The sequence below is a fragment of the Giraffa tippelskirchi genome, chromosome 6 (genome assembly GCF_054371585.1).
Source record: "Giraffa tippelskirchi isolate mGirTip1 chromosome 6, T2T-mGirTip1v1.2.pri, whole genome shotgun sequence".
Classification (NCBI taxonomy): domain Eukaryota; kingdom Metazoa; phylum Chordata; class Mammalia; order Artiodactyla; family Giraffidae; genus Giraffa; species Giraffa tippelskirchi.
The window spans coordinates 159,476,803-159,503,945 of NC_137280.1; positions in this window are offsets into that span (position 1 = coordinate 159,476,803).

Genomic DNA, 27,143 nt, shown 5'->3' on the forward strand with positions numbered 1-27,143 from the left:
GGTTGGATGGCATCACCGACTCAATGGACATGAGTTTGGGTGAACTCTGGGAGTTGAGTGATGGACAGGGAGGCCTGGCGTGCTGTGGTTCATGGGGTCGCAAAGAGTTGGACACGACTGAGTGACTGAACTGAACTGAACTGAAGGACATGGAAGCAACTTAGATGTCTATCAACAGATGAAGGGATTAAGAAGCTGTGGTACTTATATACAATGGAATATTACTCAGCCATAAAAAGGAACACCTTTGAGTAAATCTTAATGAGGTGGATAAACCTAGGGTTTTCTATACAGAATGAAGTCAGAAAGAGAAAAACAAATATATTAACGCATATATATGGAATCTAGAAAGATGGTTATTGATGAACCTATTTGCAGAGTAGCAATAGAGACATAGACATTGAGAACCGACTTATGGACATGGCGGGGGTGAGGGGGAGGAGAGGGTGGAAGGTATGGAGAGAGTAACATGGAAGCTTACATTACCATATGTAAAATAGATAGCCAGTGGGAATTTACTGTATAATTCAGGGAACTCAGACTGGGTTTTGGTAACCTAGAGGGGTGGGATGCAGAGGGAGATGTGAGGGATGTTCAAGTAGGAAGGGACATGGGTAAACCCATGGCTGCTTCATGTCAATGTTTGGCAGAAATCAACACAACACTGTAAAGCAAGTATCCTTCCATTAAAAATAGATTAAAAAAAAATAACATTGTTATAATTTTATTTAACCTTTAGTTAAAAGTCATTTCTTACCACTGAACATTTTTTTTTTTTCTGGTCCCATGGGTTAGCTCCTCAGACATATTTAATGGAATTTCTGTGTGAAATGTACACACAACCTGTAGACTAATTTCTGAGGCTAGATTTTGGTGAGGTAAACGTTTGGTGTCCATCAATAATATTTTGTAGCTGTTTTGAGAAGAACGACCCCATACATTTGCTATTTATGGTTTCTTCTTTTTTTAAACTGTCATGGATCCCTTAAAATAATCAATTCTTATGGGGAGACTATGATAGTTTTCAAATCTTCATTGAGTCCTTTATGAATAAAATTCTAGGTGTTAGGAGAGTTCAAAAATCTATATGAGTTAGCTAATCCATATTAATTACTATAATTTTACTTGACTTTAAAGATGTGGCCATTGAAAACTCATATGCTCTCAAACTCTTCTTGAACTAATAGAGATGGTAAGTTAAAATGAATGACATTATGATACTCTGGAAAACAAGAAAATGTATCATTAGTGAATCAGAATTTTATGAAGATTCTGGGAGGGTAGAAAACAAATGAAATGTGATTGGTAGGGAAATGAAAGTTGAAATTTAATAAAAGTCACCAGAGACCTTCAAGGTGAATCACCAAACAGGGAGAGGCCCGGGGCAATCCAGGTTCATCACTTAGGAATCTCGTTTCCAAACCGCTAGGAAAGTTGAGTTCTTCCCCCAACACAGATGTAAACAAGCTACATTTTGGCCGCAAAGGCTTATTCTCTGTGGCTGAAGCCAAGAGTTATTCTCAAAATCAGGTGAACATATGGATATGTTCCGAAGAAAGTTACCTTCTAAAGATGTTGGGGTCTAAGAGAGAAGTCAAACAGGCCTCAGCCTAACTCTAGGTTGCCCACAGACATGGAAAAGACAGGTTTACCGTGGCAGGCAGGAGAGCACTTCCTGTTGGTAGTGTCATGTGCCAGGCCTGAAGGAGCTTCCAGTTCTGTAACCTCCTTTTTCCTCAGGAGTACTTCAAAGAGACTGGCTGTCAAAACATTCCCCTGACTTCCCAACTCACACAGAAGCCTCAGTCAGTTTTCTCACTCAGCTGAGAGGCCTCACGGGGAAACAGTCGCAAACAGCATACATGCCAGCTACCTTTAGTATTTAGTACAGTCCATCATTCGTAAGTGTGACCACACATCTAAGAATCTTGAGAAAGTTGAAGAAAACTAATACATGAAAGACAAGGTCAAATATGAACAAATAAAATGACTGGTCCATTTGTCCTTAGGCTTTGGGGAATCAGTATAAAAGGCTTTTCATAGGGGAGAGGCCTGCTATTATTTGAATTGTCGGATGATTATAATTTACTACGATATAGAGAATTAATTTCAGGGGAGCCAGATGATAAGAAACCATTTAGGAAACTTTCAGTGATTCAGGGGAGAAGCAATGGTGACTGGGGATGCTGTGCTAAAGGAAGCTCATGAATTTAAAAGGTGTTTAAGAGGGAGTCTTGGTGGTGTTCATTAAAAAATGGGGGTGAAGAGATTCAGGAGTCAAGGTGACACCCAGACTTCTGACTTTCTCTTTTACCTTCATTACTTTCATTTTGGAGGTCAGTGGATTCTCTGTGACTCCTTGGGCCAAATTATTTAGCAAGGGACATGATGAAATCCACCTCGTCCAGTCTGCTTTCTGCTGAAGCTGCGAACAGTGCATTGACTCAAAGCTGGCCTACATCTGCTGCTGCATTCCCAGGTATCGGGTTTTGGCCTTGAGTCACTTTAATGTCTAATAAGTTAGTGTACATTAAATGTCTGGATATTTTATAGAGTTACCAGAGCTCTTCATAAAGAGGATAAGTATAATTTATCAATGCAATATTAAGATAAATGCTGAAAAATTTGCCTGTGGGATAGAATAATATTGAGAAGGTTTGAGATTGTTAATTATATGTGAATATGCTTATCTGTATTCCTATGTATATATCAATATTTATAATATATTGAACATATACTACAAAGATAAATTTGAAATCTGCTTCTAATTGGTGTTATGTTTTAGAAATATTATGTATTTTAGATATTTTGGAACCTGAATATTGATCACTGTAATTAATTCAGATTTTTATCAAATGGAGCTATCCATTAGGCATATAATATGACACATGTCTAAACCCAAGTCTGTGCAACTAATCTATAGAAACTAGTCATACAGGGTTTGGTTTTGCACCATACCATCTCTTTGGATAAAGTAGAAATGTCTGAGTAGATAGCACTGTGTTTGTATTTCTTGGTGCTTCATGGACTGTGGGTATAAATGGGCCTCAGTAACAATAACATAGAAAGTTTACCTCTTTGTCTCCATTTCAACACAGGACCCAATCCTCTGAAATAGTTCCTCAACTACATCTTGAAGTTACCAAAGGCTGTTTCTTGGGTTCCAAAATAAAACCAAGCACTCTAATAAGTGCTTTGTGTGATATAAAATTAAAACTCTATTTTTAATTTTAGTTCAGTTTTAGTTTAATTTTAGTTTAGTTTAATTTTAGTTTATCACATATGCTCAAATATCTTTGAATCCTTACCTAGAATAAGACTGGTACCCCAAGTATAAAGGAAAGACACAGACCATAAAAGGGAGAAAAACTTTTGCCTTGGCTGTTGAGGGATCCTGAGAAGTATATTGAATTCTCTGGCATTGTATAAGACAGAAAGCAAGCAGCTGCATAAAGGTTTCCCAACAAGTACTTTATAAAATGTGAAACTGCATCTTTTTTCAATTTAAGAAAGTAGTAACATTTTGACATTTTGACTTCTGTAAAACTTGATCTTGATTTCTATAAGAAATTTAGTTCTTATATAGAGTTAGAGAAAATATTTAAAGCTGTATTTTCTTCCTTCTTATAGTTTTATTAAAATATACTAAATTTGCATAATGTTCCTAACATTGTCTAAGCAAGTTAGCATTTAATAGTCTGTTGTGTCTCCACCGGCACCTTTTCAGGGCAGCTAGAACCACAATGCCATTTGACTCATGAGAGAACTGAGATCCGAGGAGATGAAGTGATTTTCCTAAGAACACAGGGTTAGTGAGTGCTAGGACTGTGGCTGTGAAAGCAAGCCTTAGGATTTATAAACTTCATCTGTTTCATCTGGAAATAAGCAAAATGAGTATCTGAGTTACAAAAAAAGGGTAGAAAAGGCCACCCAAATGGTATGATTTGAGGGACTTTAATATTTTCTCAATTGCCTTCCACAGAGCCTGAATGTCTCACAGTTCCAGTTAAGGCACAATCCCCAGAAAGTCCCTAGTTGAATGCAAATACCCAGGGTTTTCAGATTTACCCCAAATCAATGTACACAATACTCTCTTTCTTGCCACACTTTTCCCACACACCAGTGCCTTGCAGCTGCTGAAATGGGAACTGCAATGAAGATGAACGGGACTTTTTAGAGATTCTCTGGTGCAAAAGGTTAAATATAAAAATGGTACCCAAATCATGAACATTATAGAAAAAAAGATCCAGAAGCAAAAGTGTAGCCTGCTATGATCTGTCCACATGCTGGTCGAGAAGTAAACCCTTAACATATGATCTGAACATGTTTTTCTTTGATTTATTATGTTAAGATTCTACAAATTCACAATTTATTTGGGTAATGAGTATTCTAACCACTCAACATTTGGGAATTTAAGGGATTAAGAGTCATTCACACTTTCATGAATTAGTGTGAATTGGTACTCTCAGATAATTTCCTATTAAAAAGCTGAGATGAACTTTTCCAGGAGATGGATATTTCTGACCAGCAGAAGGAGCATCCAGGAGGGTAGCAGGGGCACTAAATGTAACATTCAAGTTCAAGATTTGTTTTTAATCAGTTTTCTGTGAACTTAGAAACACGGTGACCATTTGTAACATTATCTCCATAGAAAATTCTGTGAACAAAATCCCTTGACACAATGGATATTTACTTGCCTGATATAGAGGATGTGTAGTATATTGATATCCTCATTACACTATACAACTAGTCTACAACACTTAGAACTCTAGAGAACTTGTAACAATAAATGAAAGTGGATGAAATCTACAGATAAACACTATAGATTGTGAGCCCTAAACCCTGGGCTGCTAGGGACTTTGGAGTGAAAGTGGAATCTAGAAAAACATACTAGAATGATACAAAGATATGCAGAGAGCAATAGAGCAGAAATACACTTTCCTGCATTTATATAGGGCCAGCCTAGAAAAAGAATAATTTTTATGATGAAACAGACTTAAGAGATCTCAGGCACTATTCTTAGCCTCTATTTTCAATTTTGATTTCACAAAGAAATTCAGAATGTGTGCCCTAATGAAAGTGCCATCTTTACTTCAAGGCAGCATGTGAACAAAGTGAGAAAACTCACAAACAGCATCACAGTCTAAAACAGTAGAACACAACTTTGTCAGTTTCAGTTTGAGATTCTGTGTGTGTGTGTGTGTTGAGTTTAGAACAAACTTCAATTTGTCAGAACATCATATGAAAAGAAAATATTAAAAGGACTTGCCTTCACCTTTAAAGTGACATTATACATCCCACAGTCAGTCAATTCTCAGTTATCCGCAGTGAACTTAAATCTAGTCTTACTTGTCCTGTCACCCAGCATGCATCTAAATAACCTTACCCTGTGGTTATGTTTTTAATCCTAATTTTACTTATGATCCAATTTTTTAAAAGTAAGATTATTTTATTTAAGAAAGTACTTATTATAGAAATATATAAAATATCTCTATTGCTAAAACCCTTTATATATATATGTACATATGTAATGAAAGTATATATACTTATATAGAATGTCTACTGCCTATATAAGCGAGCTTGATGGAAAAATCTCTTTAATTTTTGGGGGAGGTCATAGCTATAATATACCTGATTACCCCGTGACGTGTAGACAAAAGGATAATGGTTATTCTAAGAATATTATTTTTAATCCTATTTTTATTTATTTTCAACCATATAGCAGTTAAATACTTCCATAGGTAACTGTCAGATACAATTTGTTTGCAGATATGTGGTGACTTCAAAACCCAGAAATCCTAAGGTCAAGATTTCTTGTAATATTCAATGTGCTATAAGTACATATCTGTATGGGAACTTTCTTCACTTCTCACCACTTGGGTTGAGAGCCTGGCTGTCCAAAATTACAACTGATACTAGAAACACAATGTCAGAGATGCTTTCTCCATTCTTGCTTACTGCTCTATTTAAAATTGTTGTATTACATTTCTGCTAATAAAAGCCTTTCTAAGGATTCTGTATCACTCTTCAGCAAGGCACATTCACAACCTTCAATGAAAGTTGCTATTATCAGAGCAATGTGCTCTTACGATTTATTTATTACAACAGCCCTCATGACTGCTTACCAAGGCAAGCACTAGAAATATCTAACTCATTACCACTCCGTAAAATAGCATGGGGTATTTTCAGAATGAAAAGAGATCAGAGCATGACAAATTCTAAAGCTGCCCATGTCCCTGATTCTAAAGAAATAGATTGCTATTCAACAAGCACTGGTAACTTTTAACTATTGAAAAGGGTATATTGGACTCAGTGAAAATACTGCCCAGACAAAATTTTTGTTAGAAATACCTATTTGCTATTCCTTTTACATTTAAGGTCTGAACACCCTTGGACTTTCTCTGGCCAGCCAATGAAAGAAAACTGACCCAGATGGAGCCAGAAACTGAAAATGCTTATTGACTTATTCAGCTGGAAGTTGATCCTGGCTGCTATTTAAATCTACTGCTTTAAGTATCAGCAGACATGCTGCATTCCTTAGGATAGTTCAGAGGGCAAACATTCGGGTCAAAATATTCTTACCGATTCTGTACCTAATGTGGGCTTTATAGTGTTTACAAACAGCTGTTACAATAACCCAAAGATCCAAAGAAAAATGTGACACATCCAAGAATCTGACAGTTAAAACCGAGCATTTGTTCAGATAGCACCTTGTGGTTTGAGGTAACAAGACCCATGATGATAATGGTATTTGTCACATTCAGAGCAGCTGTATTCATGAGAGTGGAAGTGACTACCCTCTTACACACCCAGTTACTACTTTGAACCCAGGTCTATATTTTGGCTGCCTTGGCAACAGCACAGCAATAACAACTGGAGCCGCACTGGCGATGTCAATCCAAGGACATCTTTGCATAAAGTGGGAGTCCTGACTTGCAACACAGGAAGTCAGAAAAGAGCATACAGAATAAACTGAAACAGTGATATCCATAGCACTATTATACTGTGTATATTGAAACTAATGTACTGAGACTCTAAATTATTTATTATAATAGTTAAGATTTTACAAGTCCAGTTACTTTCCAGTGGCTGTTCTTTTGTGGAAAAACATTTCAGGGAAATAGATCTATACAAGTAGGAAGCTGGTTTGTTTTTTTTTTTTTGGTCTGAAATAAAACTATAAAGGATAAATTACTTATTAATTGTGACCACATTAATCAATGTAGATTTCCCATAATTATTATGGTGAAAGGGATTATAAACAGCAATAAAAATAGACAAAAGTCAATCATTCAGCCTTCTCACTGGTTGGTTTTACTCCTGTGATTGGTCACATGATGAAATTGCATTTCCCTGTTCTCATGACATGAAACCCATTTATATCCTTATGACTTACTTTGATCAATGAAATGTGAGAAGTGACAGGTGTCATTTCGAGATGAAATTTTTAAAAGAGAAGTTCAATTTGCTATTGTTCCCTTCTCCTGTCAGGGCAAACAGCAACTTTGCAGATGGTAGAAGCATCATCTGCCTAAGTGAGAAGGTGTAGAACAGAGTTCCCAGTTGTCCTCTGATGGACACATGATACTAGCAAGAAGCACACTTCTGTTACATCGGTCTCCTGCTGCTTTGGAGCTGTTGTCTCAGTATAAACTAACCTGCCCTGGATACCCTCACAGTGAGATTTGTAGAAATTCATAGGATACCATTCGTTTTTGAAATATATTTGACATAAACATTATGTAAATTTAAGGCTCAATTAAAAAATACAAATATACATGTCTAAAAAAAAAAGAACACCATTGTTTATCTTTTTGTAGAATCAGAGGTCATAGTGAAGATAATGCTTCAAACCACCTTGCCAAAATGAGATGGACTCTTTCTGTCTGGCTATAGATAAGTGCAAAATCATGAGTTTGTGGACAAAATATGTTCTCCAGATAGAAACTCAAATGCACACTTAGACCAATCCAGATGAACTGTTTTACTTCCTGAACTAGCCAGAAACAATTTCACTTGTTATCTTGTAAATCAAGCCAGCGTTTCATGAAAAAAAACTCTATCAGGAAGATCCTTTTTATTTTCCTTTGAATTAGCCTTTTTCTTTGTATACTTCACACCCTATCCTTTTTTCTTACAGCAACTTTCTCCTTTACTTATGTGGTACTCTGTCTGACAACAAGAGAAAATAATTATTACTACTTTATAGAACAGATTCTGGCAAAGTATTTGTGCTTCTGTTTGCACAGTAATTTAAACTGTTTCTGCTGTTGGTGAAAAGCAAAGTTAGATGTTGGCCTTATGGAATCTTTGTGAAGTGGTGTCAATTTTACTAGGCTTATCTAGGTTCCAAAAATATTTGAGCCCTTTGTAATACAGGTAAAGTAGAGCACATGCGTGCGTGATAAGTCATTTCAGTTGTGTTCGACTCTTTACAACCCAATGGACTGTAGCCTCCCAGGCTCCTCTGTCCATGGGATTTTCCAGGCAAGAATACTGGAGTGGGTTGCCATGCCCTCCTCAGGGCATCATCCCAACCCAGGGATTGAACTTGTGTCTCTTATGTCTCCTGCATTGGCAGGTGGGTTCTTTACCACTGGGTAACCTTAAAGCAACCCTACTATGATTCTCTATTTCTGAGATCAGCCCAGAACAGTAGCTTCAGTAGTGTTCCTGTGAGCACAGTTAAGTGAATAAAAATCAAGTGTGGGTATATGTGTGCATTTGTGTGCCTATGTGTGCACACATACATGTTCATGTGTTTAAAATAAAAAAGAATATGTTGTAATCAGCTAAAAATGGACATTTCAGTCTTTATGTTATGACAGATAACACCATTATATCAATACTTGTTCACACACTTTCTCCAGAATTACTACAGTACTATTCCACATTTATAGGCTTGCTTGGTAGAAGGCCATGATAACTTCCAGAAAAATCTGCCTTTATAGGCAAAGTATTCTTTATATTACTGACCACAGGTAAATTCTTTTTCTCAAGACACAGAAAAGAAATTTTAAAACTTTAGGAAGCATTATGGTATGGTATAATTTTTTCAAAAAGTTTCTTTTTCTCATTTGCAGAATATTATTTTTTCAATAAAGTGATTCTGCGTAAGATTTGCTAGTTGTCAGTTCTATCAAGGTTATATATACCACTTGTAGAGAGTCTTTTAAGATATTTTAAAGGTAACAAAATGCATTAATTTCACAGGACTAAAATAATTCTCTAGAAATAAACTATATTTCTCCAAATTAAATACATTAAATGTATGTGTTAATTTTAAAATTGCTTTATTTTGAGGATTTAGTATTAGTTTATGACAATACATAACACAAATATCTCAACATAAGACAATTTGAATTCATTTTTCATTGTCATATATTGAGAGAGAAGCTCATGATCATTTTGTAAAATAATAATAATAACCCCCTCTTACCCAAATGTGTATATTTATAAAATTTAATCAGCTGTGACAATATCAAAATTTCAAGTATTATATGAAAGGCTTATAATTCATATTGTTCTTTCTGTGAATTCATAGAATAGAATTGTATATACATGAATTAAGGGGAATTTGTTAATGAAATAGTAATTTTGAGACCTTATTAGTAGAACTTATGCTAGTTATGGCTCTCAAGAGGGGATTTTTTTAAAAGAAAACTCCCCTACCAGAGTTAACCATGACATCTTTAAAATATGAAAATCCACTTTGCGCTGATCATAGTTTTTATTAAGAAGGCTGCTGACTTCAATACCAAAAATATCTGACTGTTCCAGAAAATTCTTACACAATCATTTTTCTGGTGATTAAACTGATCATGTACCATTACATGGTCCAGTTTGAGGTAGGTAGAGGTGAGGGACTTTACATTTTGGAGCACCTGCTATGAGTCAAAACCTCTTTTGGACATTTTATGTATATAATCATATTTAGTATTTATAATAAGTCCAGGATGAGGCAATAATCCTCTGATTACAGTGAAGGAGGCTGAGGCTCAGGAAATGGGTAATTTGATAATGGGCATGTACCTGGTAAGAAGAGGAGTGAGAAGTTATGATTTAGGTCTTGTGATTTAATGTCTATATTATTCCATTTTTTTACATGGCTTCCCACAGAATGCTATTGCTGCTTCACTAATTTGGGACTTGTTTTCAATTGGATTGTCTATAAGTGCTTGGCTAATTATTTTTCTCATGTGAAACTTAAAATATACAGATGATACATGGTTCAAATTATTAATCCATTGATATTCATCAAGAGAGTGACACGATAAACTGAAAAGATTTACTGAAGACAGATGCATTAATGGAGCCCACAAATGTACAAGAAATGCCTTATTCTTGTGTTACTAGCATGCAGCTTAAGTCACATCTAGGGAGGGGTAGCCTGACCCAGATGTTTGCATTCCCTGGTCTGTCTTCCCAATCTCTTTTCTTCCATTTAAAAAAAAAGTTTGGTATAGTAAAGATGAAGCAGTTCATTGATTTCTACCCATTTACCCAGGATTTGGAAAACTCTGAGTCAGAACTGTAATTTGCTATCTTCCTGTCAGCCAAATGAAACCGTAAATGTATCGGCGTTTTATCTACTATCTGTACGGAATTCTTCTCCTTGTTCCCACTTACTTCCCAAATCAGTTCCTGAACACATCTCAAATTCTGGCTTTATATTTCTCAGAGGGTACTGTGTTTTTCCTTTTCAAACATATAGGATCCTTTGGTATTTTTCCACTCATGTTGATAATTCCAACTTCGATTTTGGCATTCACATTTTCTAAATTTTAAAGTAAGACCTTTCTACCATACTTTGTTCCTCATTTAAGATTTGTTTCAAAATTCTAATTAACAGATAGAACAACAAAAGAACCCACTGAACACCCACTAGATTTTTTTTTGAAGGGGGAAAACATTCTATAAAAAACACTGAACATTGTAAGACACACACCGATGAACACCTACTGCTTAATGAAATTTATCATCAAACTCAGTTCCTTCTTTCCCACCTCGTTGCTTCTACCCACTACACACACACACACACACACACACACACACACACACAAGCTCTCATAAGACCAATTCTAACAGCATGTACACCAAGATTTTTCCAAAAGGGTTTATAAAACTGAAAATCCTGGCTTGTGTTTCAAATAGATGATGATTTTTCTAACTTCTGTTTTGTTGCATCAAAAGGACATCTTGTTGTTTGTGCTATCATAATTTAAAGACCATCTAATTTTTTTTTCCTTTCTAGAAATTATAAAAATACAACTTGCTAATTTTTTTTACTGTATATTTAAAAAAAATTTTTTTTCACCAAATTGACTAGTAATAACTGGAACTAAGCCAAAAGCACTCTAAGAAAAGATTTATGATGGTCTATATAGATTACAGCAATGTAGAGCAAAGTTTTTCTTTAACATAGTGTTCAGCCATTTTGGAACTTTAGTTCTAAAAGACATCATTTTGGGGTATAGTTAGGATCGGCGCAAGTATATACAGTACAGGTATAAGAATGAAGAAACACTGGCTCACACATAATTTCTTAAGTTTCGGGGGAAAAAATGCCTAATGAGTTTTATATATAAGCAAGGTTTAGTCCATAAAGAGGATAGGAATGTCTTATCTTCTATTCAGTTAACAGGTTTTCGCAGTTTTCTGAATACTTATGAGTAGCTCAGAAATTCATATAAGTTCATGTAATTCACACAGCATCTGTTGTGAAAAAATAAAGTGATAATTTACATCCAATTAAAATATTTTTCATTAGATAAAATGCTTTAATAAACTAACAAACTTATGTAAGAAGATAGAATTCGTTGGGAAGAAAACAAATCAATTTTCTGTAGAACATGTAAAATATCAAAGACTGGTCAGCCAGAAAAGGAAAGAGAGTCAGTCTTTTATGTAAAAATTTAATCCATTGTATTATTTTTAAAAACTCTATGTCCTCTTACGCCTTATAATGTATGTAAGTTTACTTGAAAGCATATCTGCTCATCGGGTGCATTCATATTAAACTGCTAGAAAGATGTATATATATATATATATATATATATTTATATATATATATATGAACCCCCCTGTATCTATTATAGATGTGGAAATTTCAGGGGTGCTTCTTATACATAATCACCTTTCTGTCTTAAATGTTTGCCAATTATACTACAAGGGGATATATGAAACCATGGCTTAAAAGGAAGTTAAAGATTGTTTTGGTTGGTTTTTTTTTTTTATTAATTTCTCTCCTCTGATATAAGAATTCTTTAACTTTAAAAATAAGCTTACATCTAATTTGGCAGGCAATTATGCAAATGCATTCTGTTAGGGCAGATTCCAATGGTAAAACATAAAATAAACTTAAGAAAAAAGGGGAGTCAAGGAAAGAGAAAGTTGGTGGGTCTTGCTATTTTTTTTTTTTTTTTTTGTTCTTTAAATATTTTTAGGCCTCTTTACCACTGCTGTTGGGTCATTTCTCTTAGCTGTACTAAAGAGCCTTTGTCAGTCTGGAGGAGGCAGCCATGTGTCCATGAATGCTTATTTAGTATGGTGAGGACAGATGGCCTGGAATTGCTGAAGAAGACCTTAAGATATATTTAAAAAGGAAAGGAAAAGAAACAATAAGGGAGGAAATAAATTAGAGAAGAGGCAAATGTTTGGCCAGGAAAAGTACTTGCACATTTACAAACACACACACAAACACCACACACACACACACACACATACACATACTCAAATGAAGACAAACTATAAATTGGTAAGTAGGGCCTGATTTTTTATAAATTTCCTCTTTCCATAGAAATTTTAATTTCCATCATTGTTGATTTGCTGTATTTTCAGCAGAAACGTGATAATCGCAGTCACAGCTGATCTGAACTTAATCTCTTCTGGTTGGTTTCTTATAGTATCTCAACTTTAAAGATGGATTTTGATGTCTGAAAGCTCAAACTTTTATAAAAGTCAGCCTTAAAATCAAACTGAATTAAACTCAACTCCCTGACACCCTAAGAGTCACTGTCTTAACTTGTTTTAGAGTCTATCATCATTAGTTTATCTTGCTTAGCATTTTATTTCATTTTTTTTCCCTATTATTTAACAATAACATACACACTATCATCCAACCAAAATATCCTGAAGGGGTGGGTGTGTCACGTGTATTAGGGATGGGAGAGGAAGTGCAAGTGGTGGATGCATGGGCACAGGGGATAAAATTGCTTTTCAAATAGATGGACTGTGAGATGTTATAAGATGATAAAAAGTGACATTAGTGGATTTTTGTTATATATTTTTCTCTCCAAGTTATCAGATTAACATTTTCCCGTTTTCTTCAGATTTATTCTATTTCAACTCTGCTCTGACTATGCCAGGTAACAGAGGACGGCTGCTTCAATTGCCAGATTTTCTATTGCTCATAAAAGAAATATTAGATTCCAAATTTCTTCTTATTGCCTTCTGAGTTGTCATGGTTATCAAATGACACCTTCTCTAAATTCTTTCTCATTTTAACTCTTTTCCGTGCTTTGTGTAAACAGGCTGCTTGAAAATCAAGAAGAAGAAGAAGAAAAAAAAAAAACCATCAAGTTTGGGTGCTATAAGAAGCACAAAGCACAAGAAGAAAAGAAATGTTTTGTTACCCACAAATTGAAATTGCAAAGATTTTATCGAGAAGCATTGAATGTCATTACATGTAAGAAGTCTAAAAAATACCTGTTTTATATACTAGTTCTCTGAACAAGCTCTTGGTAGCTTGCAGCCTGCTCAGAGTGTGACTCTTGCATTGTGGTTAGAGCCCTTCTACAACTACCAGCCCACACCCCCACCAACCCCCAGCACTGATGACACAGGCAGCGAGGAGGCTGGATAGTTCTAAAGTAAATAGAAGGGATGTTTTTTTGGATACAAGCACCTTTAAAAATAGAAAGGCAAGAAGATTCATAAACAGAACCTTTGAAAATATACAATACTTTTGTCTTACAAAAACATCTGTTGCTCAGATGAGTATTCGGAACACTGAGTGCTTCAGATTACCCCGCGGAAGGTGTGTTGGGTGGTGGCTCTCTGTGGATTTGGCCCCAGAGGAGGTCAACCCGACTCCCTGGCCTGTTGGCTCAGCAATTTCCCAGTGGTCAGCCCGTCTTGCCATAATCACATGCTGGCGCCCCGAGCCTGTTTCTTAACTGTACTCTGTACCTTCTAATGAAAGCATCCCAAAATATCCCCAACCACTCAAATTCTGGGGCAGCCATGACCTCAGACTGGACTGCAGGACACACTGCATTTACTCAGACAGAAAGGCTGATAAAAATCTCCCTGCCACGATGCCTGAAGTGCCCACCCTCTCTCTGCTGGATTTTGTTACTTCATAGCTTATGACCACTTGCGTGATATGCAAGCTGATGAGGAAGCATTAACTTAATACACAGCAGCACAATTTCATGTGACTTGGAGCCTTTACAATAATGAGAAGGAAAAAATAGGAAAAATGTAATTATACATAACTTTTTGTGCTTAAATCAGCAAATGCATTAATAAGAACAGAAAGTAACATATGATAATCAAAAGATAATTCTCTTGAAAGTTATTTGAAAACATAGTTTACCTCCTATACGCATGAGGAATGACATTATTATGGCTGCTTTTTAGGGAGCATTCTCAATATTAATTAACTGATGGATGAGCTACATGAAAGTAGCTATGGATAAATGTGTGCTATCAGACTTTAGTTGAACCTTTTAGGTAAGCTTTCAGAAGCTCTGAGGATGACAAAACAAAACAGGCAGGTACCATTTCTCCTGAAAAGTTCAACTGGAACAGCGGGCAAATAGACAAAAAGAAGAAGCTGTATCTAAATTCAACAGGTATTCCTCTGGGCACTTTTTCTTGTCAAGCTTTTTTGTGATCAAATAAGGTAACTCAGTGTTTTGTCCAATGTGGCTGGACTAAGAAAAAAAAAAAAGTAACAATAACAACCTGTTGAAGAAATAAGCAAAAAAAAAAAAAAAAAATCACCGAGAGAGACACCAATTGTTATTTTGCCATGTTTTTATATGCACACTGAAGGCTTTGAAGCCTCTACCAAATAATGCTCCTAGATACACAGCACAATTCACACAACTTGATTCTTAAAAGTGCCTTTTGTACTTTGATAATATCAGCTAGAGAGTCTGATATTGAACTAGCCTCCTAGTATTAACGCTTTTTATTTGCTTCAGGAACAAAAAATTTACTTGTAAAAAAGGGTAACACGAAATACACTGACAGGGTTTTGTTAAAAGTACAAAGCATTATCATTTATATGATAGTGACTTTCTCCCTATGAGTATGCTTTGTAAACGTGACTGAATGAGAGGAAAAAAAAATCTTTTATTATCTCAGCTCTCGAAAGCTTTATTGTTTAAGCTACTCTTGCTCCTAAGCATAGCAGAATTAAAACACGTCAGGATATTGTATGGCAAGTAACTAACGAGGCACTAATAGAGATTCCTTGCATGCGTTTAAATACAGGTTGGCAAAAATAATTCTCCTATTACCTATTTTAAAACAGAATATTAGAGGCCCAAATTCTAATTTAGTTTTTCTATAACTAACCCAAGTTTCACAGATTTCAAATCTATGTACCTCACTGTGCTGAGAGTCAATGTTTTCTAAACAAATGCAAACATATATATATATATGGTATGCAAATATATATGTATACATACAAACTATAGATTATATATATCATTTGTATAAGTCTTTATACAATTATGTGTAATAATTATAGTCCACTTCTTGCAACTAAAATAAAAAGCACACATTCACTTTAACCTAGAAACTCCTTGGGCATTTGGCTCCTGTACTTATTTTTCTTTCTTCACTGCGGAGTGGAGGGGGGGCGGGATGCGGGCAGGGGAGGCAAACTCGCTCCTCGAGTCACAAGCAGGATTGAAAACAAGTGCAACTCAATTTACTTTGCTAATTTCTCATATGCTTCTTTTTGTAACTGCAGAACTCTGTATTTTTTTCCTCTCTTTTCAGAATCACTTTGAAATATTTTTTCAATCTATTTTTTTCCCCTAGAAAGTAACCCCTTGTGTCCTACCTTAGGCTCCTCACTGGATGATCTCTTTTTCTTCTAATTATATTTCTTCACCTTGGGAGGAACTCACACTGCTTCAGGAAAAGCAACCCAGAAGAGCCTAAGGTCAGGTGTGCCCTAGAAGCTAACTCTAGAAATTGCAATCATGGAATAAGAGCAGGAGAGGGAAAGAAGCAGAATGGGGAATTTGTAACAATATTGAGGCTCATTCTGAGGAATAATTAACTGAACAGCATCCTATGTTACATCACTTGCTTGAAATCTCAGAGGACAGGCTAAAGAATTTAGGAAGATGATTTGAATCTGCTTCCTAAATCCATAGGGTTAACAGATTACTTGTACCGTGGTCAAGCCTCAGAGTTTTATTTCTTAAGTATTACCTGCTCTGGGGTCTGAAAAAAAAAAAAGAATTCTATTCATGAAGTGGCATAACACAAAAAGTACCAATGGCACGTTAGACATTAAAGATGCTCAGATTCAAACACTGACAGGAGACTTGATTTAATAGGAAGCTTTTATTCCTCTTAAAATGAGGTTCAGTAAGGGAGCTAATAGGGGTCAGCAAGAGAGAGGATTTCTAAGATAATTCTTGACGTAAAAGGGACTTCTATTTTGGGAAAGATATGGGGACATTTGTGAAACATAAACTCTTCAGGTAGAGGAATTGTAGGTAGAAAAGTGGAAAACATTAGCTGAGCTTTTAAACCAAATCTTCAGCTGGGCTTTTGTTTAACACATATGCAAATGTGTGCACTGCTTCATTTGAATATTTATTTACTGCATTTGTGAAGGAAATTGGGGGATTATAGCCTCTTCCCAGCTGTGTTTTAGTTAATGACTGGTCAGCCTATTAGCCTGCTCCACTAAACGAATTCTCTGCACAAGCATCACCTTTTTTTACCCTGGCTAGAAATTCTTCATATAAACAACCGTAGGGGGAAAACAGCAAATCAGATCCAGAGAGTTTTGTAGCAAAAATGAAAATGTTCCCCCAGAATCGGTAGAAATAAGCAAGAAAGTTATTTGCTGATGGTAACTTTTGCATTTTTATACTAAACAAAGCAAATATTTGCTATCAAATTATAGGGTGGAGGGAGTTAGCTAGTCAGAATTTCTCTTTACTGAGAATTAATTTGGTTTATGGTCTTTCTTCCTTCTCTGGGACTTACTCATTTATTCTCCCCTATGACCATAAACACACACATCAATGAAAATGTCATGAATTACTTGGGCAATTATTAATAATTGAGAAAGTTATTGGAATGTGACTTTTACAATTTCCCTCTATCTTCTCACTGTCAAAATAGCGAGAGAGAAGAGTAAATAACATTTCTTTAGCAACCAAATCCAGTGTGCTGTCATTCCCCAAACAAACTTACTTAGAGCCATCAGTGCTGGTTATGAAATTAAAGATTTGTATCATGACAAGCTCATTTCAAAGCATCAATGCTGAACACATCTTTAGGTTAAAAATTTCTAATAACTTAGGTGTGGCAGTTTATCATGTATTGATTATTATTAAGAAAAGTAGTATCTCTTTTCTGATAAATTCATATATCTCAATCAACACAAGAAAATTGATCTTGTTCCCAAATGTCTTTCTTCTCTCTATCCTTTAAAATTTTATTTCCTATTTATTCCACACACTTCCAGGTGAGAACATGCGCTAATTCTAATAAAGTCAGAATTAACCCATGGAAATAAATTAAATTCTCACTACCAAAATTCTGAATTTTTCTGAATTTTGGGTCGAAGGAAAACCTGAGCTTTGATTTGTTTTATTAGTGAGATGATCTTTATAAACCACTATAAACTACTTATTTATCAAAGGTATTAATACTTTAGAGGATTTTTGTAAACATCTGTTTGTGCTGGTTCATGTATGAAGTGTTGCTGCAAATAAGGAGACAAGAGAGAACCAGAGAGCAACTTGAATGTGAGGTACTGTTCCTGGAGCAAAATGATCATTTCTCACAGTTGAAACAATTGTGCCTCATATATTAGACTGACAACTCAAATATTTACAGAACAAAAACAAGAAAGGAAGAGATGCCGTCAGACTTCACGATAAACAGAGAAGTCCTTATTACATTGATGAAAAAAATATTACAAGATACACATTCTACCTAAGAAACCCATTTTAGCGACTTCATTGCCAAGATCATATTAATTCTGCTCCCAAACCTTAAAACCGTTCAAAACAGCAAAAAGAAGTTTCAGGCACACATTTCATACCCTCCTTCTACATCAAAAGTGGATGGGGTGCACATCTCAATAGTATCATTTTTTTCGCCTTCATACATGAGTTTCTAACCCATCTCATAAGCTCGTCAGGCATATTTCTTGTTCATTCCTTCTGTAGGGCAGAGGCAGACAGATTGCTGGATCAGATAGTGCAATACGCTGTATACTGCATTTGAAATGTGCCTTTTTTTAAAGCAGCAGATTTATTGATTTTCTTAAGTAGAAAATATGCACCCGGACATTAGACAAACACAGACTAAACACAGACTGAGGAAAAGCTGATAATTTGATTAAACTGACTGAGCTTTTGTTGTCTGTGTTTGGGGAATTTCCAATAATGCACAAGTGCCAAGCGCCCTTCTTCTTCTGAATTTAACAAATGTAATCCCTAAGCACAATGAATTTGACAATTATACTCTGTGCAGAGAATTCTTTCTCTTTAGAAAAGTATTTTGATGGACCCATATACTGCTTTGAAAGGAAGGTAGGATGGAAATCTTGCCTTTCTCAAGGTGTAGGACTTTACTTAGGAAGGGGTAAGTATTGACCAGGCAAAAATCATTTGGTTGTTTGAAGGGAATATTTGCTTTCTTCCTATCTGCCTGCTTACCTAAGTATGTACCTACCTACCTATCTTATCTATCTATCTATCTATCTCTATCATCAAGAGTACTGAGATATAAGTGATTAGATGCAATTTGCTCCATTCGGAGGCCAAACTGAGTTTAATATTTAAGGTTTATACTGCTTTACAGTGTAAGTATCATTTCACGTGTCTCAGAGAGTGGTTTGATTGTCTCAAGATGTCAAAAAGCTCTGGTTATTTACTTCACCCTTGCAGATGCCTGCAAAGAAGTCAGTGGCAGCAGGCATGTGTGTGGGTGTGGAGCTGCAGGAATGAGGGGATAATAGCTGAAAGTACTGTATCTGAGGATTACTGAGTTTTATGAATTAGTTGAATGAGATCTTGTGAACTTTTATTGTGAACACATCTGAACTGTCCTTGTATCTTTGTATTTTTTTCTCATTTCTATTATGATACTGAGAACAAAACCTAATTCCCTAATATTCTGCAAGGACCATGCTGTAAAATAACCATTCCTATCTGCTTGACCAGAAAGACTCTCATTGTTGCTGTTTTCTAGGCCTACATATACTAGGTTTTTAAACATTCTTTTCTCATACTGTTCTGCAGTTTTAGTAACCATTCTTTGACAACAATATTTTATTCCTTCTTTTCCACTGACTCTATCCTCAGGCTTTTATGTCTTACCAAAATGGCACTTGCCCTCTTTCTAATTTTTGCCCACTCCAGTTAGTATTGGATATCTCTTCCAGAATTCTCTATTCCAGCTCATTTGGCTAGTAAGATATTTGGTTACAACTTTGCACAAATTTCTTGTGCTTATATTTGAAAGTCTGGATTCTTTCCCTTAGCCTCTACCAACTATATCTTTTTCTAAGCAGAGACTTAGACCCCTAATAGGTAACCATTACAGTGATCAGATATAGTCATAACCTAGAAGGGCATCAATTTCTTAATAGCTACTGATCACTGATGAGGTAGGTATATTTCAATAACAGATTCTATACTCTTTTTAAATTTCCTTGACTCAAGGATATTTATGCACAAATTAAGGTAATAGTGAAGTTAAAAATCACTTTGCCTTCATATATTAGATAGGGGTTTATCTAATGATTGATCTCAGCTGGCCTGAGGATGTTTAAACGAAGCCACATACGAGACAGATTTAAAATTAATTTAAATCTATCCTTTTTCTGATTTGCCTCTCTGCCTTTTCAAGTGTATGACAAAGATAATTTTCAGAAACTCTTTTTCACCCTGCATGAACTCATTAAGGAAAATAACATATAAGGAAAAACAGTCAATTTTTACAGGACATTTTATACTTGTGTGAGGCTTATCCTAGTAACTTCCAATAGAAATTTAAATATATTGCATCTCATTCCATCATTTATAATTTTACCATTTAGAAATCACATCTATTGCATGTATATATATATATATATATATATATATATATATATATATATATATATAATACTTACATAACCTTCAGGGGGTTCTAAGAGCTAAATCATATGTAACCAAATTATGGCCCATTTTAATCTGACATATATTTTCTTGCTCTTTTATTGAGCTCTTTTGCAAAGGATCTAGGGTAAAAAGTAGTTTTCACTAACGTATGAAATATGGCATTCAAATGGTTAATATTAAGGTGATGGTTTTCTTTAGAGAAGTCAAACTATGAGGTCAAATGACTAAAAGTCAGGAAACCTATGTTCATCTTGTGATTCTACCCTGAGGAGGCTGTTTACCTCTGAGGCTCTGTTTCCTCATTTGCAGAATCACAAAGTTAGCATAACTTAAGGCCTTTCCAACTTAAGACTCTATAGTCATATATTTAAGGTCTATGGATTTTGATTTTTTCTTTATGAAAACTTTTTTTGGCCATGACAAGTATCTTTGAAATCAGTGATCAGGGCTTCACTATATTCTCATATATCTGGCTGTTGAATCACACTCCCATGACCCCCCACTCTATGAAACCTAATTCAAATCAAGACACTGCTGCGGGTGGTGGAGGTATGCACTCTGGTGTCACACAGGAAGCCTTACCGGAAGGTATCAACTGAAAGGAAACACACATGGAAATATCCTGCCACCTATAATGAAACCTCCAGCAGCAGACCGAGTCCTTTCATGGGATCTCCCAAGCATGGCCACCCACAGCTGCCCTCACATCATCCAGCTTCTCTTCTCTCTTAAAAAAAAAAAAAAATACTAAATATAGATTTTTATAATGTGTGTTTTGCTGATAATGTATCTCCTGAATACCATGAAATAACTGACTTTTCTTATAAGGTTTTAATGCAGTTTTAAACTATCTACATAATTCTTCCTTCACAATATTAGAAATTTCTTGGACTTTGGTGGAATCCAGGGAAAACCAAGACTTTGTAATTTCTATTAAGGAATTAGTTTTGATAACAACTTCCTGTGTTTCAAAACAAGACAAATTTTGCCTTACATATGGGTAGTGGTCATGTCCAACTCTTGTGACCCTGTGGACGATAGCCCGCAAAGCTCCTCAGTCCATGGGATTTTCCAGACATGAATACTGGATTGGTTGCCATTTCCTTCTCTGGGGGATCTTCTCACCCAGGGATCGAACCCAGATCTCCTGCATTGCAGGTGGATTCTTTACCATCTGAGCCACCAGGGAAACCTTATATATAGCTTAAAAAATTATTGAGAAAAGTAGCAGAAAGTTTTTATTAATATGATTTTATGAAATAACCTTTCTCTTGCTAAAAACCGACTATTCAATATAGACTGTTTAATTTTTATTGTCTTCATTAAATTAACCATATGCTACAGATATATTATGACCTTCATTGAGTAGATTTTGATTGCATTATAAATATGACTGAATTTTAACCATAGTCTCTTATTTGTAAAAAAGTTATTTTGCTATTCAAAATTTCATTCCTCCTAATGCAGATATGTATAGCCATGCAAACAAAATCACTGTTAACCATTTTACATGCAAACATGGAGATTTTTAGAAACAGAAGGACGCAGCTACCCATATCATGTCATTCTACCAATAAAATGTGTTCAGAAAACCAAAGGCTGCTTCCTGTAACCATCATAATTATCTTAAATTGTCTATCACCTAAGAAATAAAACCTAGTAATTAAAGTCCAGAAATTTTCTCAGTAATTTATTTTATTTTACATTTATTCAAAAGATATTTATTGAGATTTAATCTATTATTTGAATAGATATTTATGGAGTCAAGCATTTTATCTGGTGGTGGAGAAGGAGAAAGGTAAAAATAAGATCTGGTTCTGGAAACAAAAGATCTTTGTGACCCCATGAACTGTAGCCCATCAGGCTCCTCTGTCCATGAAATTCTCCAGGCAAGAATACTGAGGTGGGTTTCCATTCCCTTCTCCAGGGAATCTTCCTGACCCAGGGATTGAACCCCGGTCTCCCACAGATTCTTTACTGTCTGAGCCACCAGGGAAGCCCATAAATAACTGTAGCAGAAGATAAAATACGATAAGAAATTCAAATTTTAAAAGAGCATGTTTCTGTGTCTGTGTATGTAACTTAAAAGTTTTGGCAGGTACAAAGAGGGAAGATTTCATTTGAGGTTGCATCCTGGGTTGCCCTTTGAAGGAAAGAACAATTTGACAAATGGCAAATGTGGAGAAGTCTTTTGACCACACAAAGGCAGCAGCATCACCAAGGCGTGATTAACCAGATTCATTCAAGAATGGTAATATGGTTTCACAGTGTAGGGCAATGGAAGGGAAATTTTGGAGGGTGCATTATAAAAATTAGGTACAACCTGACCGGTAGGAGGCCTTGAGAGCCAAGGTAAATTAAAGCCTTAGGGTTTGTTAGATAGGCAGTGAGGACCCACTGAAAAGGATTAACTTAGGAGAAAAGGAGTGGCTTACAGCAATGAACTAGGAGACTTCCTGTTCAGGAAGGCAAACCCTTGAGCAGGCAAAAAGGGATGATCAGAAGTAGCAGCTTCACTGAGGGAGAGAATACCATAAGCTGGGTAGAGTAAAATAAAACTGAACAAAATAAGGACAATAAAAATTAAATGGAGGTGTTGGGATACAAGAAAAAATCCAAGAGAAACAGAGAGTGTGATGACCATTAAATATGTGTCAATATAGGAGGATGCAGGGTTTCCCTGGTGGCTCAGTGGGTAAAGAATCCACTTTCAATAAATTAGAGGCAGGAGACACGGGTTTGATTCCTGGCTTAGGAAGATCCCCTGGAGGAGAGCATGGCAACCCACTCCAGTATTCTTGCCTAGGGAATCCCATGGACAGAGGAGCCTGGTGGGCTACAGTCCATGGGGTCGCAAAGACAGGACTGAAGCGACTGAGTCCGCACGCATGCAGGAGAATGTAGGGACATCAAGAAGATTTGAGCTTGGATTTCTGGCAGAGAGATTAAACTACTAATATAAAATATGGGGATGGTAAAAAATAAGACAAATATGGTAAAATCAGCCCTACACATGTGCTATTTAGAAGACATCCAAGCGGCAGCTGGAAAAGTGAGTCAGCTGCAGCAGTGTGAGTGTGATATAGGGAAGTAGATGGAGCCTGCGCTTTTCCTCTTCAGGAAGGAGCAGTTAAAAAAGTGTTACATGAAATGAGTGGCCAGATCATGAGTCAGCTAAGATGGTTGTTAAAGAGAATTGTCTTTCTTATTGAAGTGTTCTGTAACCAATAAAAAGTTCGTATCTCCTTTGCCTTTGCCCTTTCTTGAGTTCCTCATTCCTGCGCCTGACCATCACTCAAGCCTGGGGCTCCTGATGAGCCCCAAGTCTTAAGGTCTGAAGTTGCCAAGTTAGAGCAAGGAAAAAGTGTCTGATGGCTTCATAAAAGGGGAAGTCCAACTTTCAAAAATGGATGATTTCACTAAAATCGCTGAGAATAGGGAATGAAGGCAAGAGACCTTATGGGAATGCCTAGATTTAGGTTTGTAGGAGGAGCAGGAGAAAGGAGAGAAGGCATGGTGAGAGCAATGGAGGAGAATCTGGAAAGGAAGTGTCAGGAAAGCTGAGTTTCCTAAAAGTGGCAGAGAGAAATGGTCAAGAAATCTGAATGCAGAGTTCTGAGAAAAAGCAGCCAGAAAAGAGATGTCATGATAACGGGTTTAAATAAAGACAAGATTTTCAGAGTTGCTAAAGGGAGACTCAGATATTATGATGACTAAGGCCTCTGTAGGATAAGTTGGGTCCTAGGTGGAAAGTGAGGAGATGAGTAGATAGGATAAAGTTAGCTAAAGAAAGATTAAGAAAACAAACAGTGGAGAGAAAGTCCAGAATTTGTCAGATTGGTAAGGGTGCTTAATACTGAATAGAGAAGAAGTCTGAGGGACTTATGAAAAAAAGAATTTGGTCAAAATGATGTATAGAGCTAATCAAACTCAAAGTTGCAGTTGTAATATCGAAATGCCTTACAGTGTGGAATCTTAATGACCAAAGTTTATTGATTCCATTGAAAATCTTGCTACCAAGCTGATAGAATCAGGTCTCAGATTTTAAGACAAGAGTCTGCTATGGACTGTATTGTGTCCCTCCTAAATTCTTATTTGAAACCTTAGCTCCCAATGTGATGGTATTTAAAGATGGAACCTTTGGGAGATGACTGAGGTTTAGATGAGGTCATGAGGGTAGCATCCTCATGATGGGATTGCTGCTGCTTAGTCACTTTAGTCTTGTTGGACTCTGTGCAGCCCCATGGACTGTAGCCTGCCAGGCTCCTCTGTCCATGGAATTCTCCAGGCAAAAGTACTGGAGTGGGTTGCCATGCCCTCCTCTAGGGGATCTTCCCAACCTAGGGATCAAACCTGAGTCTTGTGCATTGCAGGCAGAATCTTTATCACTGAGCCACCAGGGAAGCCCATGATGGGATTAGTGCCCTAATAAGAAGAGACACCAGAGAGCTTTCAATCTCCTCTAGAAATGTGGTAAAAAACAATTCCCTTGTTTAAGCCCCTCAGTCTATGGTATTTTGTTATGGGAGATCAAGCTAATTAAGACTCAATCATTGTTTTCCACCCCATGCCCCCAGCTGCAATGTAGGGTATTTATAGAATAATATTCCAAAGTCTGATTTTGAAACTTTATAAACAAAACAGAATCCTACTCTATAACGTTTGAATAGTAATTTTTAAAAAAAGCAGGAAAAAGATGAAAGAAGAAAGGAGCAAAGAAACAATCATTTTGAAGAATTTTAAACATCTTGCAGATATCTTAGAATAGACTAGACTAAGACTAATACCAATTGAAGTTCATTGATCTTTTACTATGTTCCTAGCATCCTCCCAAACTAACTCATTCAATTCTCACAATAACTCTATGAGGTGGGTAAAATAATAATGCTACTTTTTTTTCATAAGAGAAAAAAGGAGCCAGAGAGGTAGAATAATACTTGCTTACTGTTATTCCCTAAGCTAGTGAAAGAGCTAGGATCATGCTTCCATAGCATCCAATGCTTTGTAAAATTTCCCTAAATAAAAAACTGTTTTTCCCTATTTTTTTTTAATTTCCATATAAAACTACACTTACTTAAAATATCCCAAGTTAACATTTACTTACTGCCTCTCAATCTTGAAATGGAAGTAGTAAAGCAGTAGTGGTAGAAGCATATACATGTGATATATGTGTATGTGTGTATATACATACGTACATATATACATATATACATATACATATATATATATATAACGTCTAGGATAAGGTTTAGATTTTAGACTTTCAAAGTTATGTTCATTGAAGCATTATTCACAATAGCCAACATATAGAAATAACATAAATGCCAAAATGTCCTTCAATGGATGAATGGATAAAGAAAATGTGAAATACACACACATACATACACACACACACACACAATAGAATACTATTCAGTCTTCAAAATGAAGACAATCCTGTCATTTACAGCATGGATTGTGCTGGAAGATATGCCAAATAAAATAAGCAAGCCATAGATAGACAAATACTGCACAATTTCATTTTTTTTTTTTTTTTGTAGAATCCGAAACAAACTTAAAAGCAGAGTAGGATGGTGACTGTCAAGATCCGAGGGGAAGGGAAAATGGGATGGTGCCGGTGAAACCGTACAGAGTTTCAGTTTTGCAAGATGAAAAAGTTCTGGAGTTTACTATGCAGCATGGTGATTATAGTTAATAATACTATATTGTATACTTAAATTTGCTAAGAAGGTAGATCTTAAATTAAGTCTTCTCACCACACCCACACAAGAGGTGATGGATAAGTTAATTATCTTGATCATAGTGATCATTTCAAAATGTATATTTATATTAAAACATCAATCTCTACACCTTGTGTGTGTGTGTGTGTGTGTGTGTGTGTGTTAGTCGCTCAGTTGTGTCCGACTCTTAGCAACCCCACGGACTGTAGCCTGCCAGGCTTCTCTGTCCATGGAATTCTCCAGGCAAGAATACTGGAGTGGATTCTCCAGTATTACTTCTCCAGAAATACGTACAATTTTTAATGTCACCGATATCTCAATAAAGCTGTTGAAAAACTATGTTTCTGAAATGTCCATCATTTCATTAAACTCTTGTTACTTTTCTAGCCTACACAAACCCACAGCAAAGATCTAGTACCTTGATCAAGCCAAGTAAAAATGAGACACTTTTAACCCTCAAAGTGTCTCCCTCCATGCTCACTGGTTTGCAAAAAGCTGTCTATCCAAAATAAGTTGTAACTTTCAAACTTGGATTTTAAAAGAAGAAAAGGGAAGTATAATCATCTTCCAAGGGTAAGCCTGACAGTTTAGGTGCACCGTCATTTCATAGAGCAGGTTAGAAGCTCCTTCTCTATCAGCCCAGACAGTTTTTACACTTAGCTGTTTTTTGTTGATGTTGTTGTTGTTAATGAGAGCTCATTCAACCCCTCCAGTCTCTTGGCTAGAGCCGTCATAGAAGTAGGTGGCTGGTATCTTATTTAGATTGGCACACCATGTCGCTATAGGAGAGTGACACGCTTCCTTGGGGCTCAAGGTTGTGAAGGCAAGAAAATTTTACTAGGTAGCCTTTGGGGGAATCTGTGGTTTTCTACTTTTTCCAGGAACTGAAGAGTGACAAGAGTGACTTGATCCTGCTGCAGACGTTGCCCAGAGGTCCATTAACAGGAGAGTATGTCGAGGGCAGAGCTAGCCAACCATGTCAGAGGCCAGCCGGTGTTCGTGTGGTTTATCAAGCTCATCCCTATGAATGTCACTCAGGAAA